Consider the following 25077-nt stretch of genomic DNA (forward strand, 5'->3'; position numbering starts at 1 on the left):
ATCCTGTCTCTCCAGGTCAACTATCAGACAAGCTATAGCAGGCCCCACTAACTCTAGCCTAATTAACACACACCAAGAGGGAAATCTTTCCCTCTCAAACCCATAGAATAGCAGACACACGCACACACACACACACACACACACACACACACACACACACACACACACACACACACACACACACACACACACACACACACACACACACACACACACTTCTCCAACCAGACACTTCAGGGTTAACACTTTCCAGCCTCCACACTCGGGAGTTTGACCGGCTCCAACATGCTTTGGCTCCTACTTCTTCACTCTATATTACATCTCTTCTGGGAATCAAGAGACAGATTAGTAGATGGAATTAGATTGCACGGTAAACCATATAAGTCTTTTGTTTTTGTAAAATCTCCTCAATAAGTGACCATTTTATGCCATTTCATGTTTTGCAAATGCCAAACTGAGTTCTTGCAAAGTCTGCTAAATGGGCTAAACAGTCATTTTAATAAATTTATAAAATGTGGAATACTATTTCTACAATGGGGTGTCAATGAAAATTGATTAGTCTGTGGGTTAATTAGAGCACTGAGAGGTTGGAGCTAGAGTGAAAGATTGCATAGCAAGATTACAGTATGCCACTAGCACCAGGTAAATATGTGTATTTTGCAGCAAAGCAAAAGCTGATACTGGCACACCAGTAGTGATGGATTTCATTTCAACTGGCAATGTGGGGTGCAACCAGATTGGACTGTAGGAACTAGAACTATTGTCCAAGGAAAATTTCTGATATTACAGATAAAATAAAAAGGTTAAGGTCTCAAAACAAAACTGGCCATGAGGACAAGATTATCGTTGTTGTGGTTTTTCGTGTTGGGGACATAAGTCATAAATACACATTTACTGTGTTTGTGGAATTTGTGGAACAAAACTAAAAACTAAAATAATGAGATAAAAGTAAGCTAATGTAAAAGCCTCAAAAAACTTCAGTTTCTTGAAAGACCTCTTGGGATTGGGGATAACCAATCCTCATAGACCCTCATATAAAAGGTCCAACTTTACAGCAAAGACGTTTGGACAGCATGTTGCAAAAAATAACTCTGGTCTTTATAGCTAATCTCTCCTTTTGTAACAACTGGACATAGGGTATTTAAAAAAAAAATCTAATTAAATTATGTTAAGGCTTAAAGTTATGCAGGATATGTGACAGGTGGATACATTTAGGCCGCTAGCTGTCTGATAGGTGTCACCTCAGCTAATTGGAGTCACTAAAATGCACCTCTTCACTGTGTTTCTAGTGTTGGTGCCTTTTGGAGGATTTTAATGCAATTATCTGACAAATTACATGGATTGCTGTGTGCTTAATTGCGCTAATAGCCCATCCAAGAAGAGAGAGAAAGATTAGCATTAGCTGGCTACGTAGCGCTTTGCATGCTCATCCAAATATGGTCACTTTTTACCTCCAGAAAGGTAAGATGGCATTTCAGGCTTGAAAAAAAGAATACATAAACCTGTGGATGATATCACAGTAACTACATCAATTTTTTTTAAATCAACAGTCTATAGTTTAAACCAGGAATTCAGCCTGTGTTTGCCTACATCCCTTCATGAGACTAATTACTGGTATCTATCATTGGCGCTCTGGATGCACCACTTGGCTCTAACTACCAAAACAGCCACAGTCTGAGACTTTCACGCCGAGTGTCACAAGCCAGGTGGCATGTAACACACACCCCCACAAACACTTGGAGACAGTCGTGGGAGTGTGCGGGACAGGGGTGTTGCAGCCTGACCCCTCATCTGCAGCAGTCCTCAACAATTCCTCCTCCTCCCATGCACACCCCCTCTTCAAGTGTGTCTCTGGCTGAATGATGGTAAGGGGGCACTGGGGGCGTGATGGTATCAGGTATCATTTAAAAAAAGCAGTTGTCAGGGCTGGCTGAAAATGGAGCATGACTTTATTCAGTCTAAATTGTAGCCTGGTGAAAACAGCGTGGCCTCTCAGTGCCCTCCCTGCAGTGAAGTGGCCATTTCTGTATAGCTCTAAGAGTCAGTTTAATGGAACTCTATTAAGTGCTCTGTTTTTATGGGATTGATTTCTCCTCCCTGTTGCGCCAAATGAATATTTCGATAGATTTCTCTGCTCCTGCTGGATGCCAACTGCCATTGAATAAAAATAACATCCCACAGGTAGATTTAATTTAAATGAAGTAAACCTCACTCATTTTCTTTCTTCCGGTAAGTCATCTGGCTTTAGCAGCCTTACAAAGCACTGCACATTCACACAGTCCACACTTATTTTCCCCCTCTATTAGTCTCACACATAGAAGTGCATGTATGCACATACACATGCAGCTGGCGGGGATTAGAGGAGAGGAAGCAGCGTGAGCACACAGGGTTTCAGAGTCAAAACAACAGAGCTGGACTTGACCTCTGGCCTGTATGGCCATTCATCTGTTGATAACATCAGTCAGTTCTGTACGACAGCTCCAGAGTGTGTGCAGACCCTTAAGTGCACCACAGACAGACAGACAGAGTCTTTAGAAAGAAAACCATATCTTTGACAATTCCTCCCTCCTAAAGGATTTAACTTAAGATAGTGATGACTGGAAAGCATAAGGCTATATGATAATTAATGGCTTCCATTAGAGGGAAAACCCTTCCTCTGCAGTTTTCCTGGTGGATGGAGTACTGAAGTAGCTTAGCTCTGTGTTTCTGCCCTACCTGGAGCTACACACAAGTGCTATCCTGCATGCTAAATAAAGTCTTTCCCCCTTATGAAATCCCTCTCTATGGTCCCCATAACTCAAGTTAAATCAAGTCTCTCCTTGCTCTTCACATCTCTGCCTCCTCCCTCTTTCTCATCCAAGCATTGTTAATGGGATCATTTCTTGAATTATAATATCCCAGTGTTCTACATCGCACATTCTCCCAGTTTGCGGAGTAAGGCGATAGAACTGGGGCAGTAAATATTGCTCTGATGAATGTTGTCTCTTTATACTGCACGTAATGTGTGTGAGTCTATGCTAAAATTGTGTGTATGTGTGTGTGTCAGTGCACTGTTGCTGTGGGATGTTAATTTTTATCTCCCATCGGGGTAGTGGCTGGGTCGTGGACTAAGTAGAGCCATTTACCAAAGGTTACAGCTGCAGTCATGGATACCAGCAGATGATAAGTCATAGCAATGAACCTTATCCGAGGCAATCATGCTTTATATTCAGGGCTTCTCTCCGTTTGATTGTTTCTCTCACTTTCTCTGCTGTCCTTTTTTTCTTTTGTCTGTCTGTATTTTTACTTTATTTCACTCTTTTTTCATCTCCTGCTAAGTCTCAAATCTTTTTGCCTGATAGAGAAGCACTAACCAGCATGTAGCTGTCAGTGGGTTGTTATACCGTCTGCCATCTTCAGTGCATCATGGTATCAGTTCTCCTATATCATACCCACTGCCATGGGGATATGGAAATGAGACAGCACCTCTCAACAGGAGATCTCAAAACAATTATCTATACTTCTTAGACAGGGATGCTGCTGGGCCACTGCCCAGTGCCCTGAGCTTTCTCATTTCACTAAGAGGCAAAAGCTGCTGACTTGCTGCATCGCCCCAACACTAGACGTTGCCATGTATGAGCAGAGCTGAGCTACAGACTTTTTGTTTTTAGTCTGTCCTTGTGTTTGGAGCCAAACAGCAGAAAGAATAGGTATTGTGTGACAGTCCAGAGTTTTAGGAGAATTAGCTTACAGTTTGTTTTGTTGAGTGTCACCCTACCATCTGTTTAAGGAAGCATCCGGAAGTATGATCACTATATTTGTCACTTTATTTGTACAAAACTCCAATTTCTATTCGTGTTAGATAGGTTCAAGAGCACTTTATGATACAGCTTGTAAACTGGCAGTGTTTGCTGTAATTCCAAATTTGAAAAGCTATATTTAAAGACTTTATGTGGGCTTTAGCCAGCGTTATTACCGAAGGCTGTTTGGTGTCGGTGCCAGCCTTCTGAAGCACTTTCAAATATCTATTTTACTTGAGTGTGAGTGTGAGGCAGCAGGGCCAAACTGGGCCTCTTAGACATTCTCCTAACCTTTTGGGTGTGCCCCCGTGCTGCTCGGCCCAGGTGAACTCGTCGTCAGGAGTAATTTTGTAACATATTTCTGTTTTGGTGTTTGTTTCTCTGCTTGTCTGTCTGAGCCTGTGTGTGCATGTAGGGCCGTGACTGTTGCGCTGCCAATCCCTAGACTCTGGGAGGATAAATGTAGGTGAAAAGTGAATTCAGTAATAAGCACTCTGAGCATGTGTGTGAGAAAGATTCTGACTCTTTGCTTGCAAACCGGTCTCTTGCCCATGGGGGTCTGGTCTGTGGTTTTTAGGCTCCTGAAAAGAAGGAGTGATTAGACAAGCGAGTCAGACTGAGCTGTGCGTCAGTTGCATGACATACCGTGTGTGAGTATAGGATGAATGTACTCCATGTGGTGGCTGGAGTTCCCCTAGATCAAGCATATGCTGTTTTCAGATGACTGTTTTTAGCAACAGCTGTCAGCCTCTGCTCTGGACATAAAAGTCAAAGATGGAAGGCAAGAAGGACAAGATCTAAAGACTAGGGAGACTTCAAGTAATTCCAGCTATTCTGTTTAGGATTGACACTTTTGATTATGTGGGTAGAGACGACATTGCTGCCTCAGCATGCCAAAGCTTTAGGCGGTAGCACACTGACACACCTGCCTGAGTCAGCTGAGTCAGGGCATGTGTGACAAGAGCATGTGGGTGCGTATATCTTTATTTATGGGAAGACTGAACGTGGGATCAAAAGTTTTTTCTGCTCTTTGGTCTCATGCCCTTTCTTTATCTTTCTCTTTCTCCAGATAGTTTTTTCCTCTAGATTGTTTCCTCCTCCTCCTCAGGCTGCAATGTGTTTCTTGAGGCTCTGTAGGAGGCAATCAGCCCTCCTGTCCTCTCTGTTTTTGTCCTAACAGCCCCATCCTGCCCTACACACTAGCTCGTCGCAGGCAGTTAAAGAGAGCGCTGCACTAATTGTGCAGGTCACTGAAGTTATAAAGTCATTCAGCTCTTTCTTTGATGTGTTCACCCACCCCCCTCCCTCCCACCCCCTACTCAGTTACTGTACAATAATGCATGACTTCACAGTTTACACTGCCAAATAAATCCTGCTCCGTGATGCCTCGAAACTGGAAACTTACGCCGCGTGTCTTCCTTTCTTGCACGCTAGAGGTTAATTATGTAGGGAATTCTTGAAAGCTTCCACATTTTTTTTTCCAGCACCACTTCTGCTCATCTAAAAACGTTTAAAGCTTGTTTTGTTTCCCCTCTTTTTTTCCCCCACTGTGTGTGATGTAGGAAATGTAGGAGATGTTTGTCTTTTCAGGCGGGTTCCGTTGTCTTTTGTGTGTCTTGTCTGAAACAGCATGTCAGCCAGGCGGGGCGGCTCTGAGAGGATGTGTGTGTGTGAGAAAAAGAGGGTGTGCGCGCTGAGCGAAATGTAAAAAGCAGTACGCCTGCCTGCACACACACACAACAGCCTTTGGCCTAATGGGAGCTGACACTCTGACAGGCTCTCTGAGCTCTTTATCTGGGCCTCTCGCCTCACAATTTGTGTGTCTTAGTGCGTGTTTGTAAATTGTGTGCTGTGTGTTTTTCCCTGCCCGTGTGTGTGTGTGCATAGATGTGTGACCCCAGCGGTGGTAGTCGCCAGGTCCCTAGAGAGTTCTTTAACCCCCTAACAGAGTCAGACTCATTTACATTGAAATGGGAGAGTGGCAGGGCCTCTTTATGGACTGTTTGCTTTTGCTCTATAGAAAAGCCTCAACTCCACCTCTCTCTCTCTCTCTCTCTCTCACACACACACACACACTTTGCTTGCGTGTTTCCATGCACATGCATATACACACATGTAGAGTCATACTATGGGAATTTGCTCTGCTGAAGTGCATACAGTTGATTTTTCAACTGTTTAGCTGTCCTGAGCGTGTGTGTGTGTATGTGATTATGAGGGATCGAGAAGGGCTGCTGGTTCAGGTCTGTGTGACTGGAACCATGTGGTTGTTAGCTGAGTGTTTTTCAAATTACACTGGAGTTCTCTTACTCTCATAATGATGGTAGAACAGGGATGATGTGAAGTTCACCAGATTCGCCTCAACTGGGTGGCTCCATAAAGAGGAAGTTCTAAATCTGAGCCCAGAAAAGCATCTGTGTCGGCTCAAGGCAGAGGGTTTCCAAAGTTGGTGGTAGCTGCTAGAGAGAGAGAGTACAGTTCTAATTATAGCTAGGCAGGAAATGAGTGGAAAAAAGTCCTTTCATGATACATGTGATTATAATGTTGTAAGGAAAGTACAGTGCTGATCAGACAACCCACAACTCCTTCTCAAGCCTACCTCACAGCCTCTTACATATTACAAGAACTCTGTCTTCTTTGCGAGTTCACTTCAATGTTTCCCCGCTATCTCCCTTCTTATCTTTCTCTAAGGGCTTTCTATAAAAAAGGAGAGAAGAGTGCACTGTTTGAAGTCAAGTGGCTTGGGTAAAGAGCAAACAGAGTCGATGTTTTCCACCTGTCTTGTTCTCTGTTCTTTAATTTCTTCCTGATAAATGTTAACTTATACCAAGTACCCCTCTCTGCGGCTGCAGCCTCCACCTTCTGAGTAGGTAGGAGTATTTCTTTTAGAGATCACAGACGAATGTACAGTGGAATCTATATTTAGTCACTTTCTCTGTGTATTTTGCATGCTGTAAATGAGCACAAATGAATATGCAATTGTGGCTATGTTTCATTTAAAAGCTGCGTGTTGGTAAACCTAAAAAAACAAAACTGCTTGTGATTTTTTGTAAATGTATGTTTGTCCATAAAAAGTACAATCTTTGATTTGTCTCTAGGGTTTGACAAATTGAGTGTGACAGGATTGGGTGTAAAAAGACCATCTTGGAGAGGCAGAGTTTCTCAGAAGTAAGATTAGAGGTTCACCAATCTGCAAAAAGTATATTTACAAATTGTGGAACAATGTTGAAGCTTTGAGAATTGAGAAGACATTGAATATCTCATCTGTAGCATATAATATCATGAAAAGATTGTGAAGAAAATCTGAAGAAATCTCTGTACGCTGTAACAGTCACAACTGTGTGGTGTCTTGTCGTTGGCCAGCTGCCACTCCCGATCCTTTGATTCTGACCTGGTGAAAACACACGACTCGAGACAGACTTCTTCATTTCAACAGCTTCTTTATTATCCCATGTACAAGGGGGAATAAGCACAGCGCAAAAGCCTCCTGCAGATTCGAAGGGCAGTCCCTCGATCTGTTACATTAATACTTCTTCAGAGGTCCTCATTTAGCGCCTACTTTTCCTGTTATTTAGTGCTCTGTGTTCCTGTACCCTTCATACACAGTTTTGATCAAAACATCTCCTCCTTCCTTTAACATGCTTATCTGTCCTTTTATTGTCTTATACATCAATTCATGTCTCCTTCTCTGCACTTCCTCATTTTCTATGCACGTGGGTGGCTGCATGAGGGGTCTCTAAATGCGCTAAGATCTCTACCTAGTTCGGCTTTTTTGATCTATACTTATCAAGATGTGTTAGATGGCAGTTAGTGCTGCCCTTTGCACCCACTCCTGTAATGCTACTTCTTTACCCTTTCTTATAATGCTGTTTTGTTATAACTATTTGCTCCTGCAGTTACACAGGGGCCTGCTAGCAGTATATTACTATCTACAGTTCCACAGTCTCTTTACAAAATCCTCAGTTAATGCTAAGTGATGTCACAAGGTAACGTTACAGGTTGTAGGAACACTGCGCTTCATGTATGATAAGACAGCAGCCGTTCAACCAAGCCTTGTAAGGTTGGTGAAGATAGTATGTATTAAAGGACAAGCACTGTGGAATTCCCATTACCAATGTGGCTGTGAGTTTTTGACTGTCCTGCTAAGTGTTTCTGCTGCCTCCTCTCAACCACTGATTACAACCCACGTTACAATGCATAGGACAGTGCTGAAAATCTACATTGGACGCCTGTGCACTTCAGGCCCTCAGGCGGGTACTGCATTAAATACTGACACGACTCTGTCATGGACATGACTGCAAAGGCTCAGGAACACTCCCAAAAATCATTGCCCATGAACATGGTTCACCATGCCATCCACAAATGCAGTTAAAAGGTCCACCATGCAAAGAAGAAGGCATATGTAAACTAGATCCAGAAATAGTTGGGGTCCATTATTGTCTATGGAGCTAGAAGCTTGCACATCTGGGAAGGCACCAAAGGTATATACAGAGTTTAAAAGCAAGGGAACTCCAGGGAACTCCGGGCCTCAAGGGCCGGTGTCCTGCAGGTTTCAGATATCACCCTGGGTCAACACACCTGAATCGAACGATTAGTTCATTACCCAGCCTCTGGAGAACTTCATGACATGTTGAGGACATGTTGATTTAGCCATTTAAATCAGCTGTGTTGGCTCAAGGACACATCTAAAACCTGCAGGACACCGGCCCTTGAGGCCCGGAGTTCCCCCACCCCTGGTTTAAAGCAACATATGCTCCCATTCAGGCATCTTTTTCAGGGAAGGCTTTGCAGACTTCAGCAAAACAATGCTAAACTCTATACCACATCTAACAACTAACAACAGCATGGTTTAATAGCGCAAGGGTCTGAGTGTTGAACTGGCCTCTGTGCAGTCCAGAGCTTTCACCAACTAAAAAAAATGTGGGCATCATGGAACAAAAGATACAACAAATAAGATCCAGGACTGCTGAGCAGCTAGAATCCTATATCAGACCAAGGTCTCTTGTGTTCTGGGGGCCTCTGGATGTCTGGAGTTTTGATCTCCTCCATACCTGCTTCATGCCCTGGAGGATGGGACTGTGGCCCCCCACACCCTCTAGCAGATCATTACATTAAGGAACCTTTTAAATACAAGCGCGCTCATGCTCACAGGTGTACACACAGGTGATCACACACACAAACTACACCCTTTTTGGCTCCTACCTCAAAGCACACTGTGCGCTGTTGATCTTACGTGCTGCACAATAACGTTTAATATTAAGTATGTAGTGTTATATTCCCATATATCATTGTGATGTTGTTTATTCTATTACTCTCGTTTTCTTCTGCTTGTTTTCTTTTTTCTTTCTCAACAGGTGATCCAGGTGATCGATATATGTATTTTTTGTCTGCTTATTTTGTTGGTTTTTGTTTTTTGCCCTTTATCCCCGTCCCTCTTCTCCGCTGTTTTTTTTTTTTTTTTGTTTGTTTTGTTTTTTCCCCCCTCTTTCTTTCTCCCTTTTCTTTTCCCCTGTCCCGTATCTAGCAAGTAAAAAAAATAAATAAATAAAATAAACAATAAAAGGTAAATCAAATGGACCATTACGGCAAGGCTGGGATGGTCCATTTGGTAAAGTAAATCCGTTGGGCATCTTTCTTCGCCTTTAGACAATAATTCTGATGGCAAAAGAACCAAACGGGACAGGTTTAAAAAAAAAAAAAAAAAAAAAAAAAAAAAAAAAGAATCCTATATCAGACAAGACTGGGACAACATTCCTCTCCCAAAACTCCAGTAACTGGTTTCCTCAGTTTCCAGATGTTTACTGTTGTTAAAAGAAGAGGAGTTCCTACACAACATGGCCGTACCACTTTTTGAGATATGTTGCTCCTCAAAATGACCCCATTTCTTTTTTAAAATATTGCATTTTCTCAGTTTAATCACTTGATATGGTTTCTATGTTCTGTTGTGAATAAATTATGGGTTAATGAGATTTACAAAACATTGCATTTTGTCTTTATCTACATTTTACTCAGCATCCCATACTTTTTTGAAATTGGTGTTGTAAATCTTTGCCAAAACGAACATATTCCAAAAAATCTTTAATGACGAAAAAGTTGGGAATAAATATGCTAAAGAGATAAAGAGAAGGAATAAAAGCATCTTATTTCAGCCATAAGCTCCTTTGTTTTGGTAAATTTAATAACAATGGCAACTAGAGAAAATATTAAAATAAAACAGATAGCAAAGCCCTAAACCCTAATTTCCTATAATGAAAGCATGAATGAAGCACCTGTGAGCCCCTTACATGCTCTACATCAACAGCCACACATTGTATGAGATGGGCCATGCCCCTCAGAGGAACGTCCATGGTTATATTGACTTTTAAGTATGGTTTTAGAATGCAAAAATTAATTTTAGGTATAGTTTTACATATATGAGCTGTGTACCACTTCCTTTTCCCTCCTTAGATGAGTCATGGCGTGTGCACGTGTGTGTGTGCATGTGTGGTGAGTTAGTCACCGCAGCAAGAGCAAGGCACTCTCTTGCCTCCCTGTGATGAGATCCAGATGGAAATTTTCAGTGGATTGCCCGCTCTGCTAACCATTATAGTTCCTAAAATGTTCCCAAAATATTTTTCTTCTTTCTCCCAAAGTATCTTGTGCCTTAAGATAGTTTTATGCTGCAACGGGCGGTTTTCAGCTCGTTTGTGCACTTCATGAACATGCACTACTAAAGCCAGCAGTGACATGTACTAGATGAAAAGGATATTTCTTGTTATAAAGATCATCCAAACATTACCTGAATTCACTCACATCAAGACAAGGAACCGTTTCTGTTTTTTTCCAGACTCTCCCTCGGATGTTTCATTTGCACCACCACAAACCAGATCAAAAGGATCTCTCTATATCCACAGTCTTTGGTTCTAAGGAACTCATGCCAGGAGCTTAGCGCGCACTCACTCATCCACACACACACACACACACACACACACGCACACACACACACGCACACACACACACACACACACACACACACACAAACACACACACACACACACACACACAATCATACTGTACATCCAAACAGAGTCAAAAAGAGTGTTTTGAGTGGTGACAAACAGACCCACCAGGGTCCAAGCAAGAAGGCTTTCAAGTTTGGCCAAGTGGTCTACCACTCATCCCATCCATCAGCCCCCCTCTGGGTATGGGACACAGATCCAGGGTCAGCTAGTATTCACAAAAACCCAAAGCCATACACAACAATAGTCCGAGATGTTATCCAAACTGTGTGGTGATAGATTTGTTTTCTGTTTTGTGTTTGGACTTCCTGGTTGGGATTTGGTGTTTTTGGCTGTACTCAGTGACACCAGCTCAGGAAGAATAACAAGGGTAGTACTCTTTATGCTTGAGAAACAAGAACCAGGCATGGGGAGGGTTGCCCAGTGATAATACTGTGTGTCTGTATGAGTCAGAAAAGTTGAAAGATAGGGAGAGAAAATTGCTACATATATATTTGTGTTAGTATATTAATCATTTACATTGCCAAATGGTCAGGTCTGGACTTTGTAAAATATCAATATCAACAACATAATTCTATTTTATTTCGATTATATGATGCTCTGTATGTCTGAATCTCAGAAAATTTTCAATCAGGGTTCCTCAGCTGTGTTTTGATGCTGTGTTTTGGTGGTTAATGTTGTACATTATGCTTAAATTTGCGAAACTGTGGGGAAAAAAAAGCTTTGTGTGCCTTTTGTAAGTCTTCACACATTCAGATAAATATGCAACGTGTGCTGGTACTGAATCTGTATATATTTATGAGCCACTATTATTGTGTGGCATTGTGACCTCTGAGCAGAGCTTCATGTTTGCATAAAAGAAAGCTCCTGCTGAGAAAACACCTACAGCTCATGAATTCTTTCCCAGTGCAGCAAGGTCAAGCAGTTACTTCAGCAGTGTTCACACCTGGCATTAACATGCATCCTGGGTGATCTGATCAAACTCAAAGTACAGGTGTGATTGCTCAGGCCACATTTGGAAATTGTGTTTGTGACATATGGCTAGATTGTTTTCTCCTGTAATAATTAAATAAATAAAATATGATGCCTCAAACCCTGAATTGGAATAAGCAAAAAAGAATGGATGGAAGATACAGACAGTTATTTATGCTCCAGGTTTGCAATCCAGTGTGTACGCTTGGTGCTGGTAAGTGGAGAGGCATGCTTCAGGATGGGCATCTGGAATAAAGCCTTGGCCAAATGAAACACAGGGATCATAAAGAATGAGATTTCCACACTGGATCGGCCTAGTGGTTACTGGTGGAAACTGTGCTGCTGCTGGCCGAAGACAATGAAAGAGGAAGGCGTGTTAGAAGGCAGCAAGAGAGGAGGAAAGGCAATAATTTGGAGGAGAATAGGGACTTGGATGGTGCGCTCCTGAATAAGTTACAAGTGGGAAATTCTGAATTCCCAGTCAAAATCTTTTTTGTGGAACACCCCCTCAATTCGGATTTCCCACTTGGAAAATTAGAACAGAACAACATACCTGAAGTTAGCAGTCCAAGGTGGCAACACTGAATGTAAACAGTAGTAAATCTGTTCACTTTTAATCTGTGCTGCCACTGTTATGTATTTTCTGTTTATGGCTGATCAAAAAAAAAAAAAAAAAGCACAAAAAAGAAGTATTATTCTGTATTGCTAATGATACATGAATGGCTAAACCATGCTAAGAACCGAAACAAATCCTTTTTTTCCTTGTTTTTTCTGGAATACACTGCTGGAACTGACATCCAAGTTCCATGGTATCTGGAACGCTGCATAAATGGGTTAAAAGCATAAAGATTAAAACAAAGATGAAAGTGATGACCCCTAGGAGGAGCAGCAAAAAGAAGAAGACTGTTAGTAGTTAGCCCTGTGATAGACTGGCAGTCTGTGCAGGATGTGCCCTGCCTCCTACAATACCTGTAATATTCTCTTTTGGAAAAGTTAACTAGAATTTCTTAATAAACTGAATCTCAGTAATTTAAACCAGTTGTGCAAGAGTGTGTTGGCAAGTCCCCCATAAATACAGGTGGGTGGCTAAAATAGGAATTCTTCAAATTAAAATAAAATGACTAATTCTGCCTATTCACATACCTGACAAAGTAGTTTCAGTGACTAAGAATGATCAAACATGGAGTAAATATATATATATAAGTTAAAAGTCTAAAACTTCAACCACCCAAGAAGGTTGATCACAAGTCTTGATCGACATTCTTTGGGCCTACTGTCTGTCTTTTTATTTAAACAGTCTTTTTATTTAAACATGTCCCTTGAAACATTTTATAATCCGTGGTCACACTGAAGACCCGCCTACTCAAATGACATCCGCTTAAGCCCCATTCATCTGGCAATATTATCATATCAAAGTGTGAAAACAAGCAACCCATGGAGTACCCCCCAAAAATGCTTTCACATCAATTAAAATGGAAGACAGATACATTGTGCTTTATCTTTGCAAATCTTTTATGTTTTTTGCATATAGAGAAAGGAGGTGTCACAAAATCTACTCAAGACAAAGGCCGAGATGCATTCTAATGTCAGGTGTGAACAGTCACACGCAGAACTATCCTCTTTTGTTTTACGCTTCATTTATGCTACGTGCTCCCCTGCAGTCTTTCAAAAGCCTAACTGCTTGGTGCTCGGTGTGAATGATGCTGTGGGTCAGTTGAATGCTGATTGGTTGACAAATAGACCGGTATGGGAAAGGAACTGCTGAGTTTACCAGGAATGGGAGAAGTGCCAAAAAAACCCCAACCCTAAACCCCCCATTAAAGATTAAATAACATAGTAAGGACAGCACAGAGAGTGGTTGCAGTGGACACTTTTCATTGTTTTTATCACTTGATTCATATGTTACAACTTCACAAACAAGACCAGCTTAGAGACCACTTGAACCACCCATTTTTGACACTTCCCCCATCTGCCAACAGACACTCTCTGCAGGTAGACGGGCAGTCTAAAGCTGCACATACACTGATAAATCCCCATTGGAAGACCAGAGTGAAAGTTTAAAGTTGAACATGTAGGCTATACATCACTGTTCCACACAACAGCAGGGTTATAAAGCTTATTTTATACCTCTGTACTGAATCTATGTAGAGCCTATCACGTAGCTTCAGCAAGCAGCCACTGCCAGCCTTTGTACCTGAGCGGCTGCATCAGAGGCGTCATGCAGTTGCATTTGGAGGGAGGTGCACGGCAGGTTATGGCTTAAACTTTCAGGAGGGTGTGTGGTTATGGCGTACGACACAGGTTTAACACAAAAGTATAAATCATGACTTTCGGTGGGTTGAACGGGGTCATCATATCAGCAGAATCACAGACAGCCACCAATGCTAAAATTTACAGAGAGCAAAGTGAAGCAAACAGAAAAATGAAAGCAACACATGAATCTGTCTTTTATCTCTTTTTTACAGCCAGACTTTCTGCTTATCTCCAGTCTGTTTCACCTCTCCCCGCCTTTTACTGCCTCCTAAAAACTACAGCTGCAAACTTTGCTCAAACCACTTTACAGTAGTGACCTCAAATCTCAGCAGACAGGCAGGCAAGGCACTTGAGTTGAGTTGTTGCGTAAATTTGTGTATGTTTTTTTTTTGTCAGACTTCACTTGTATTGAATAATTCACTGGCAGTCCATATATAGGGTTAAGACCGCTGAATTCTGTATTTTTAGCTAGCTCCAGGCTCTTTATGTAAGGCTCTTTATATAACCACAAGGTTTAATGGTACATTTTGCTGTTAGACCTTCCTCATGATGAAGAGATAGAGGGCTCACTGCCTATCATTTTTTGTCACTGCTGTTTATATTGTCAGATCAGTGGTCGAATGGCACGATGAGCACAATCTTTTTTATAGCTTCGTAAATTTATGCGAAATTGTGTTCCTTAAACATGTCTCTTGCCTTTTAATACAAGCTATACACACCACTGGAATATCACACCTCTGCCTCTTCTATGCTGATGAGAATGAGTCACCAGCCAGCGGGCACTGAACAGCCTGAATGGAGGCTGTGAAAGAGGTATTAGTAAACACATTTATCTTCCTGATGTGCCCTCTCTGAAAAGGGTCTTAAGTCTGCATGTACCGGCATCCAACAGTTTCTTATCTGGAGCTAAATGGAAGTCGTGGTGACAACCACAATTAGGCAGGACAGCACAGGATGGGAGAGGGTCACACACATAGTAATTACTTAGTCACTGCAGTGAGGCCAGTGACACTAAAATACTGGCTACAGCTCATAGCGACACACTACTGAGACAAATATATGCATCATTAAGACGAAAACAAAGCACGCTGTTTCCAGATACAGCTTCACTGAGAGGGCGTGCGAGTGTGTGTCGGGTACCAGCAGTCAATGATGCGTTTTGTAACGTGCAGCATATGAAATGGGCACATTTTTCTCATTAAGCTACAGAGTACAGTTTGCTGATCGGCTTCAGAAATAAACTCTGAATGACTTGTATTTAATTAAAATGGGGTCTGAATTCTCGACTTCCAAAGCAGCGACGCGTCTCGCACCCCGCGATACCTTATACTTGGCCCTCTCGTTCGTTTGCTATTCGACGGCGGAGGTGAAAATATTGAAAGTTATCTCAAGAGTGAGTTATTATTGCAGCATGGGTCCAGGCAGGTCCTCAGAGCCAAAACAACAGTGCTGGGTGGAACGTCCTTTGAAAACAAACCTGAACTCTCTCTGGCACAGGACATTTATTTATCCCGCAGACACAGGCTCTATTGCTCCAGGGAGGGCCTGACACAGCCACGCTCCATATTTCATACATTCACTATGGATAAACAACACTGACTCTGGTGGTCCTACTCATACCCAAGTATGTCAAGATGTTTCTGTGTGTGTGTGAGAGTGTGCATCTACTGTATGTGCATGATAAATCTGTGACAGAACAGCTCTGCCTAGAGCAGTCCTACTACTTTGTTCAATGATTGAACTCCCAGTTTTTTTTCTATATCTCCCCCTCATCTTCACCCAGTGTCTGTCTTACTTCTGAATTTCTTTTGTTGCCCTCCCCTCTTCTTTGCTTGAAACCTGGTACGGTGCTCAGATTGTAAATAAGAACCGCACTCTAACTCCTTGGGCATATTGATCTCACACATCAGTCAGAAGCCAGAAAAAGATTGCAATTAATGGCAACTAGAGCAGTGGATGCGTTTGACAGAGTTTGTGAGTTGCTGTGTCTGGATGTGTGTTTGTGATGCGTGCACATTTTCCACTGGGCCCAATATGTTCTCTAGGATATTTACACCCGGAGTTGACTGATAACATAATTAAGGTCGTGTAGTGATCTGTGGCGGCTGTGTTCCCACTACACACCAAACCCGGTCAGTAAATAAAGCCCTGGCCCAGGAGGCGATCCTGTGACACAACATATTTTCAGTAGAGCCACACATACAGCCACACACCGATGCACAAAGGAAAAAATGAGGAGCTCCACAGTCGTGACACAGAGCCAAAATGTAGCTGTTAGCTGGTGAGATGCAGGCGCTGGTGCTAGTTTGTAACAAAACACGGCCAACAGAGACCGCTTTTTAGCAATGGTCACTCTTTTTTTTAGGCCAGAATAGGCGCTCTCTTGAGTATGGTTACTGATAAACAAGACTCAGGTGAATAAGTAACTCACCAATGTGGTGTAAGCAAATATTTTTTCAGATTTTGTTTTTTAATTTAAACATATTTGTTGCTGTTAGCGCATGAGCGATATGATTTAAATACACATGTGCAGTTTTTATTATAATAATTTGTGGGATGCAAACAAAAAGTACAATAATAAAACATCAATAATTTACCAAGTTGTGGACTACAGTGTGTTTTTCTTTTTAACATACACATTCATTAAATGGCATGCTGAATTTGTATCCATGATATACATGAACTTTGACTGTTTTATCTTTTTACAGAAGAACTTCAATATGTGGCGATCCTTCGGGAACTTCTGGAAATAAGGTCCTATCTGTGATATGCTAAAATCAAACAGGGCACAAGACTGATATAGTACTTTAAATTTGCATTTACCCTTGTTTTTTTATTGTGTAACTGATGCTTCACAGTGTCTACTTGGGATGAGACAAGAATCAGTACTTTTTTAGTATGATAAATAACATGTATGTACTGAGTAGGGTTGTCAGTGATTATTAGATTCTAACCAGACTAAAAATTTGTCGCAGTACTGATATCAACACTGCCCTCCAGGAGAGACAAAAGTTAACAGCAGTGCATAGAGACTGGTAGGAACACAGCCCCTCCCCTCACTAGCAGCTGAACAAATGAGCAGTAGCATAACAAACTTCTCAGAGCATCTTAAAGACTGACATGCTGGTCTTGATGATGGATTTTTGTGAGATTAGTAAAGCTCCCATTTCAACAACGTTTAAGTATTTAAATAGTTATAAATGTTACCTGGGCAAATGCACATGCCAATGTTAACCACTCAGCTATTACCCGATTTAACCACTGTCACTGTCTTTGGAAAGTACTTTGGTCAACCATGTTGTTTTTAAAGTGCTTTATAAATAAAGTGGGATTAGATTGGATTGGACTCTGGCGGGGCGTGGTTCGTGGCGCAGCTGCGGGGGTGGCAGACACACCTGAGCTCGATCAGCTCATCACGCCTCCCCTATTAAACGTGCTGGGACCTGAGGAGTTTTTGTTATTGTGTATGTGTGGCTGGCATCTGAAAAGCTACAGCCGAGGTGTGTTGAAGAACAGCAACCAGGTATAAAGAAAAGTGTTTGAAAGGGTGAAATATGTGGTCAGGTTCATCATTACTGCCACAACCACCTTATGCAGGCGCTGTCTGTTAAATTATCATGAAATTTATAAAAATCCAGTATAATGGTAATGTTTGTGTTGGAACTAGGCAGCAAGCCTTTCTGCATATCTGCAACATTAAGTGTTAATTTACCAGGGAAACAATCATTTCTCTGTAAAACGTGTTGTTGTAAAGACACGTTGAAGATTGAAGTTGACAGACGTTTACCAACAATTAAACAGAAATAGTGGTGACTTACCTAAACTCTAGTTAATCAGCAATGAATTGTGGAGCCAGTCCACAGAAAATAATCAGGGCCTGTAGCTGAATACACTTGCATGAATCAGCATTGTTCTAAGCCTCTTATTTTTGTATTTGTTTTTCAAATGGTATTTAAAATTATATTCAGTATTTTCCTGTGTATTGTTATTGAATTTAAAATTCACCCAGTGTATATCAAATGTTACACGGACCCTGGATGACTTTTCACATGAGGCTACTGTCTAAAAATAATGACAAATAATTCGAACATTTATTGAAGACAGATTAAAAGTTTAGTTGGTAGGAGCTTAGAAAAACAACATTACACAAAATATTACACAGTTCTAAGTGCTTTTAAAATAATGGTCTTTAAGCCTCTTGGTTTGACTTTAATTACCTTCCGCCAAGGCAGTTATGTTTTTAGTGCCAATTAAATGTGTGGGTGTGTCTATAACATGATAGCGCAAAAGGTTCTGATAAAACATTGTAAGGATGTAGAGTAAGGTCATGTTAACAATCCATTAAAATTTGGCTTTCATTCATAATGTGTTTCACCACTGGTGTGAAATATCTCTTTTTCTTCAGAGGTTTTATCAGCATAAATAGCATATTATTTATCATTTAGCATAGGATTTGTACAGATTAGATTTGTTTAATCTGTACAGTTAACTTTGAAGTTGTGTCACAGGCACTTGGACTTTCACAGCACTAGGGGGTATTAGCTAAGGTTTTACCTATTGACACATCCCTCACAGGAAGTATGCACTTTATATTAACTTCCCTGTCTGGTCTAGATTTTGCTGTTCTCTCACTTGTCCTGTCAGATATGTGACTTGAAACTTGCTTTTCTTGTTGACTGGTCAACGAAATCCAGTGAGTGCTTGCTGTAAGCCAGACTTGGTGGAAACTAAGTCGCTGAGTGGTACACTCAATGATGTATTAAGCTGAGACATTGTTTTAGGTAGTAGGTAATATTTTAGATAAATGGATTAACATGAATAATGTCCCCAAAAGAATATTTTTCCCCATCACAACGTTGCACAGATGAGAAAGTGTTGTGAAATTTATAGTTTGGATCACTTGTGGATGTGTAATGGTTTTGTCGGCGTGGTTTCTCTTCCAGTAGATCTCTGGTTGTTACCCAGTGACAGATCCCTTCATTATTCCCTTCAAGATTAATTACACAGTCCACTGCAACTAATAGAATATATGAATAAGTGAAGATTTGGTTCATTCAACTTAAATGAGCTCCTGAACTGTAAGAGAAAAATCTCCACGCGTTATAGACACTGAGCATGTCTGCCTGACATCCAGCACTCCATCAAAAGATCAGAATAGCATTTTAACTTGCTGACGGCATAATAATTGTTTTATAGCAGAGCCTGTCCTTGCCCCTAAACAATCCCTTGTTAGCCATTTTTGCAATCCACACTCCGGACATTGTCAGAAGAATTAGGTCAGGACATTATCTGAAGCTGCCAACACAGGAGACAGTTGCTGTCTCATGTTTTCAGTACTTAAAATGCTCTGTTTGGTCCAACCTCAGTAGAGTGTGCAAGAATCAGAATGCAGATTTGGTGTAAATCAAGCTTAATCAGATATTAGACACACTTCCAATGGGTTCTTAAATTCATAGCTCTACCATGTAAGGTCTGCACGGGTGGCGTGCATGTGAAAAAATGTCTTAACTACTAGCCACTTAATGGGGCTCTTAGCCTAAATCCACATCTGCATCATCAAAGAAGTAGACACATGACCAAGACTGACCGGCCAACTGCTTTCAGACTTGTTAGAGGATTAAAGTCACTTTCAAACTAAACACAAAACCTCCACATAGGCAGACAAGTAGGGTGGAAGCGTGGGCTGAGCTCTCTGTACTCTCGGCTGGGAAACCAAAAGGGAAACTAGGCAAGAGAGGCCAGAGGGGCTGTGTATGTCCACTCTCCTTTGTTACTCAGAGAGATGATTTTGCTTATGTGGCTACTGACAGGTCTAGAATGGATTTGTCAGCTACCACAAAAGTGTGGATACATAATGCCACATTGTGCTCTTAGCGATTTAGCTGTCCTCACTGAAAGACGAGCTCTGGATTACACAAGCCTTCAAAGGCAAATTGATCGTGCCTACATTCACGGGAAGGTGTAGAAATCAGACAACATAAAGATTTCGATTTTTCTTTCCAGCAAAGCCAAAATAAAAACAGTAAAGCAGTTAAATCTCTCCTGTTGAGTGGCAAAGACAAACTTGTGCATCAGAGTCATCACCCAGTAAAGAATGGGACACAACTGATTCTGCTGAGCTTTAAAACTTTAGTCCGCTGACTCCTGCTTTCCATTAACAGTTTGTATGTTTTGGTCTTTTCTTGGTGTGTATGTAGGTTTAAAACTAATAATAATACTGACTGCTGCATTGATCCATAAGTAGTCGCAGAAAGATAAGAAGTTGGCAACATGCTTTGCACTTGTGCGCCTGTGCTTATGCACGCAATAATCAGTGTTTCGCGTCTGTTTTGCACATTTATTGTAAAATTTAACACATATGCTTCAGATTGTTTTCAACTCCATTTTTGTCAGTTTTGTGTGTGAAAATGTTGGTTTGGTGGGTGTAAATATAAATGGCAACTAAGCAGTGAAACATGACATGTTTCTACATTAAGACTGCTTAGCACAGCATTTTTTCAGCAAACTTAAGCAGCCACAGTTTACCACAGTGGAAAACTCATTTTGCAAACCTTTACTACTACACAAAACTAGTTTTCCTTCAACCATAACCTGACCATGAAAATTTCAGTTAAAGGAGCGATCAGGAAAGGATCGATAGGGTTGCATTAAGCAGTGCACATCACAGCATCGCAAAAAAGAACAAACTAACAAATAAAAAAACATGTTAGAAAGACTTTAACCTCTGCACAACATAGTAATCATGCTTCTTGTTACATACCATTCACGGTTTAACAATGAATGTTAAAGTAAACCGTCAACACAGTGACTTCCTACCTTGTTTATAACTGTCTTGCAAGATGGTTTCCAATGCCACTGGAAATCCAGCATTTGATTTGAACATGTTCCTAATCCTGCCTAAGTCAACAGATACATTTTTAACATCAAATATATAGCCATATTAACTTGGAGTGCAGAAGCAACTTCAACAAGCAGCACCTTTACCAATTTGTCTTCTTGATTAAAAAAAAAAAAAAAGCACCTCGGTATTAAAAACTGAGCCGTTAACCGAATATTGACATCTTGTTTGTTTCTTCTATGGTTACATCACTTAAACTCTAAGCCAAAGCTACTGCATGAAGAGGACAAAGTTGAATTTGTAATCTCATTATAGCTTCAAACCTCCCAGATAAAGCCTTCAACTGAGCCACAGCAAATCCATGTATCCACCGCATTGTCCTCCAGAAGTCAAACACTGCCTTTCTAAAGAAAGACAATAGGCCTGCCAATTGAAAGGAGGCATTCTGAAGTTTTGAAGGAGGCCCTCTGTTAGCACATCTAGTTTTGTGAGACCTGTCTAGAGCTCAATTCACAGAGCTTGAGGGTCTTTCATCTCCCTGCGCCTATCACTCTAAGCTGGGAAACAGGAGCTAAGGGACCCTCAACTTGTAATGCCCCAGCCTGGCTTCCTTGCCCTCAGACCCCTCCTACTCCTGCTTGCCGTACTGGCCCTCTCAAAGGAGTCTTTCAGTATTGTGTTGAGGCCCAGTTCCAGGTCAATGGGAGCCCAGAGATTTAGAGTTGCCATCTGAGTGGGGAATAAATGGTTTGTTTGGTGAGCGGTCTGAAGTAGCTTTAGAACTTCCATCAGACCAAAGGTATTGCTGACTTAAGTATTTAGTATTACTGCAGCAGAGCTAATATGACTGTGATGACAGAGCTGTTGGTTTGTGCTTTAAATCTTATCGCTCGGTTGCAGGCAGAGGTTGGTGGGTCGGTCCTCAAACAAAAGTTCACGTAATCTTTTATTTTTTTATTGATATAGCAAAACTTATTCAACACGTCTCCACAAAATGCCACAGAATGTCCGAGATAAATTAAAGCCGGTGACACCTGCTGTGGCATTTTCAGAAACACAATTATTCTGACCTGCAAGGGACTGGCATTTAAAAGAAACACATTTCCACCCATCAGCGGGATTACTGCAGCAAATCCAGTTTAATAGACATACAAATGTATCAAGCATTGAGGAAAAACAATTTGATTGCCACAGGGACCATAAGTACGGTTGAATCAGCTTGCGTCCATCAGTCGGGTCTTGTTTTTGTTCTGTTGCCATCGTAGAAAAGCTTCAACGTGTGGAAGGTCGTATCCTTGTGCGGGGTGTGTTTCGTCTTGTACACCGTCTACCCTGAGTGGCAGCTCGGCTTCATTTGGGAGACATCACCTTGTACTCTATCTCTAGCTGTCTCTGTTCTGGCCTTTGTGTGAGTCTGAGCCTCTGATTGGGCTGTATAATGTGACTGATGTCCTCTGGGCAATCTGCTGTTGGGACAAGGACGTGCTCAGGTGATCCAAAGGCTGATTGGCGCCTGGCTAATGGAGAGGACACTGTGACCTCTGAGACTGTCAGGTGCCAAACCAGCCTGTTAATTATGCATCGGGATGCTCGTCTGCTGTTGGAACCAGCCTGCCGCTTGCATGGCGTCTAGACTTGTAAAACCCAGCATCCCAAGCTTACCAGTCACTGGGCATGTGTATGCGCACCAGCATGTGTTTGTATGTGTGTGAGAGAATTTTGAACCATCTGGTCTCCGGCTGAGCTGTCTCTGTATTTTTGTGTGTGAACATCAGGGCAGGGGATACTTCAGTACTGTTCATAGGTGTGTGAAATGTCCATATTTCCCCAAGTTAGGATTTTATGGTTGAGCAATGTGGACCACCTGACCATAACATTTTTTTTTCTGTAGCACTACACCTTGTCATCCCTGTATGGAAGAGTCAGCCAACACTGATATTGACTAGCGCATTGTTTGTGCTCCTTATCACCTTCCCCTCATAATCCAGCCACATCTCTATCTTTAACTGGGATTCATTGTGCTTCATCTACCCATCCCCCTTTGCCCGTGTCCTACAACTCCTTATTTCATTTTAGCTTCAGAGGGTCTGGTGCCTAGGCTAATTTCTCGCAACTTTCTTGCTTACCATAATCAGACAGGCGTAAAGGAGTCGTGTTCTGCCATATTACATATAGTATAGTGTATGTGTGTGTGGCCTATTTGGTTATTGCCTCGTTAGAGGCTCTGCCTGCCAACACAATTTCTTTTAGATAGACAAAAGCCTTGTTTTGGATGAGCCATGTTTATTGTTCATGCTGACATTGCTTTTATGACAGAATGACTAATGATTACAGTCTGTGTGTGTGTGTATGCGTGTTTGTGTGTCATAAACAATATCACAAGGCGCATTTGGTAACGATCCAAAAATCCTAGCAAACTGAAATTCATAGTTTGAGTGGGGTATGCATGTGAATGAAGGGTAACTGAAGGACTTCAGCGTGCTGTATCCTAACAGCTTTAGTGAAGCTTCTTCTGAAAGCGCTCATTATTTCGCTGCAAAAATGATTAATTTTAGCGCACAGCATCATCTGTTGATTGAACAGTCACTTTTTGTTTACATCAAAAATACAGATTTTTGTTGCCTAAAATTCACACTGTTAGAAAGGCAAACAAAACACAGTCACTCACCCCTAAAAGTTAGGGTCTATGCTCCAGTCGACAATGTATATGTGTCTGGACTATCGACAGAAGAGAATTGAAGGTGGCGTCAGTATTGCCAGCGAGAAAAAGCAACAGCATAGCGCTGTAACAATATTGTAAATAAAGGAAACATGACCCTGCAGCTTCACTTTGTATGGTGTGTGCTTGTAACAAGTTGAAGACTGCATTGCAGGATAGAGGGACTGATTATTCGCGGATACTGTATTTTCTTAGTGGCTATGCTGGAGGGCGCATAAGGGATATTTTGTAATGTTTAAAGACATCTGAAGGTCCATTATGTCCCTCACTCCCAGACAGGATGATGTCATACTTGAGGAGAGTTAAGATGGCTGTAATGCCCTGCTTTTTTGCCTTTTATATTCAACAGCAGATAACCTGCAATAGATTGTGCGTTTATATTTCTAACTTAATATGGTGAGTTCGTTAGAAAGAGAATATTAAGTGCATATATAGTTCCTGTTGTTCTTATAGGGAGCGTCCCCCCATATCTCCCCTGATCTCGGTTTCTAATATTAACTCTCAGAGAGGATGAAAGAGAAGATCCCAAAGACGGTGCTCAACTAATAAAAAGTTGTACTTTCACAGAAGTAATGCTCACAAACCGAGCCAAAATCAGCATCTCATACAAAGTATCTATGTACACCTGTTGTTGCTTCATATTGTTTTGCAAATTCAAACTGCAGCGAGGGTGTACTCGGGGTGAGCAAAGATTAGAAGGTAACTACAAACCGGGAAAAACAAAAATAGCAATGTCAGAAATTCAGTAAAATGGCGACGACTAAGGTGAAAAAGAAACGAAATGCCCCAGAGTGATCTGCAAGCCGCCGAACCATTATAAAGGTGCTCGTGTATTTTAACAAGTAGTAGAACTAGGACACTAATCAGAGATGCAGAAACTATATCAGCCGGGGCATTTGTTCAGTCGGTAGATCTTGAAACGAATGTAAAATGTTCTTTCATCACTAGTGCTCGGTACTGTCGCGTGGACCTTTGATTTCACAAGTTGTATTTTGTGGTCTTCGGGCTTTGAAGGTGCACGTGCTGCTCAGCTCCTCTCACTGAGCCACTCTTTACACTCTGTCCTTTTTTCACTTAATTTCCAATTTTGTTGGCAGCTCTGTGTGCAGCTGGATGTTAGTGAGCAGACAGCAGGAACTAGAATACATCTTCTGATGGTAAAAGAGAAGAAATCTGAAGAGAGTGAGGGAGCCAGTGAGAGGCTGGGAATTTAATATTTACTGCTTTATATACATTTAGATGCCTTAACTGCAGTGTGATGCAATGCAGCAATACCATAGTGGCAATTACTGAAAATAATTGGAATTTAAAAGTATATGAGCCTAATGTCAGCATTGGGAAGGTCCATATCTGTTTGAATTCATTTACTTACAGATATCCTTGCTTTTTTCCCAGATTTGGGAAATTCTTTCATTGCAGACTTCTTAAATAAACTAAAATAGAAAAAAGTGACGCTAAAGTTACAAACTGAATCATATAATTCAGTATCATTTAAATGTTCTAAACCAAGGTCATGAGCTT

The sequence above is a fragment of the Pelmatolapia mariae genome, linkage group LG1 (assembly GCF_036321145.2).
Source record: "Pelmatolapia mariae isolate MD_Pm_ZW linkage group LG1, Pm_UMD_F_2, whole genome shotgun sequence".
NCBI classification, from domain to species: domain Eukaryota; kingdom Metazoa; phylum Chordata; class Actinopteri; order Cichliformes; family Cichlidae; genus Pelmatolapia; species Pelmatolapia mariae.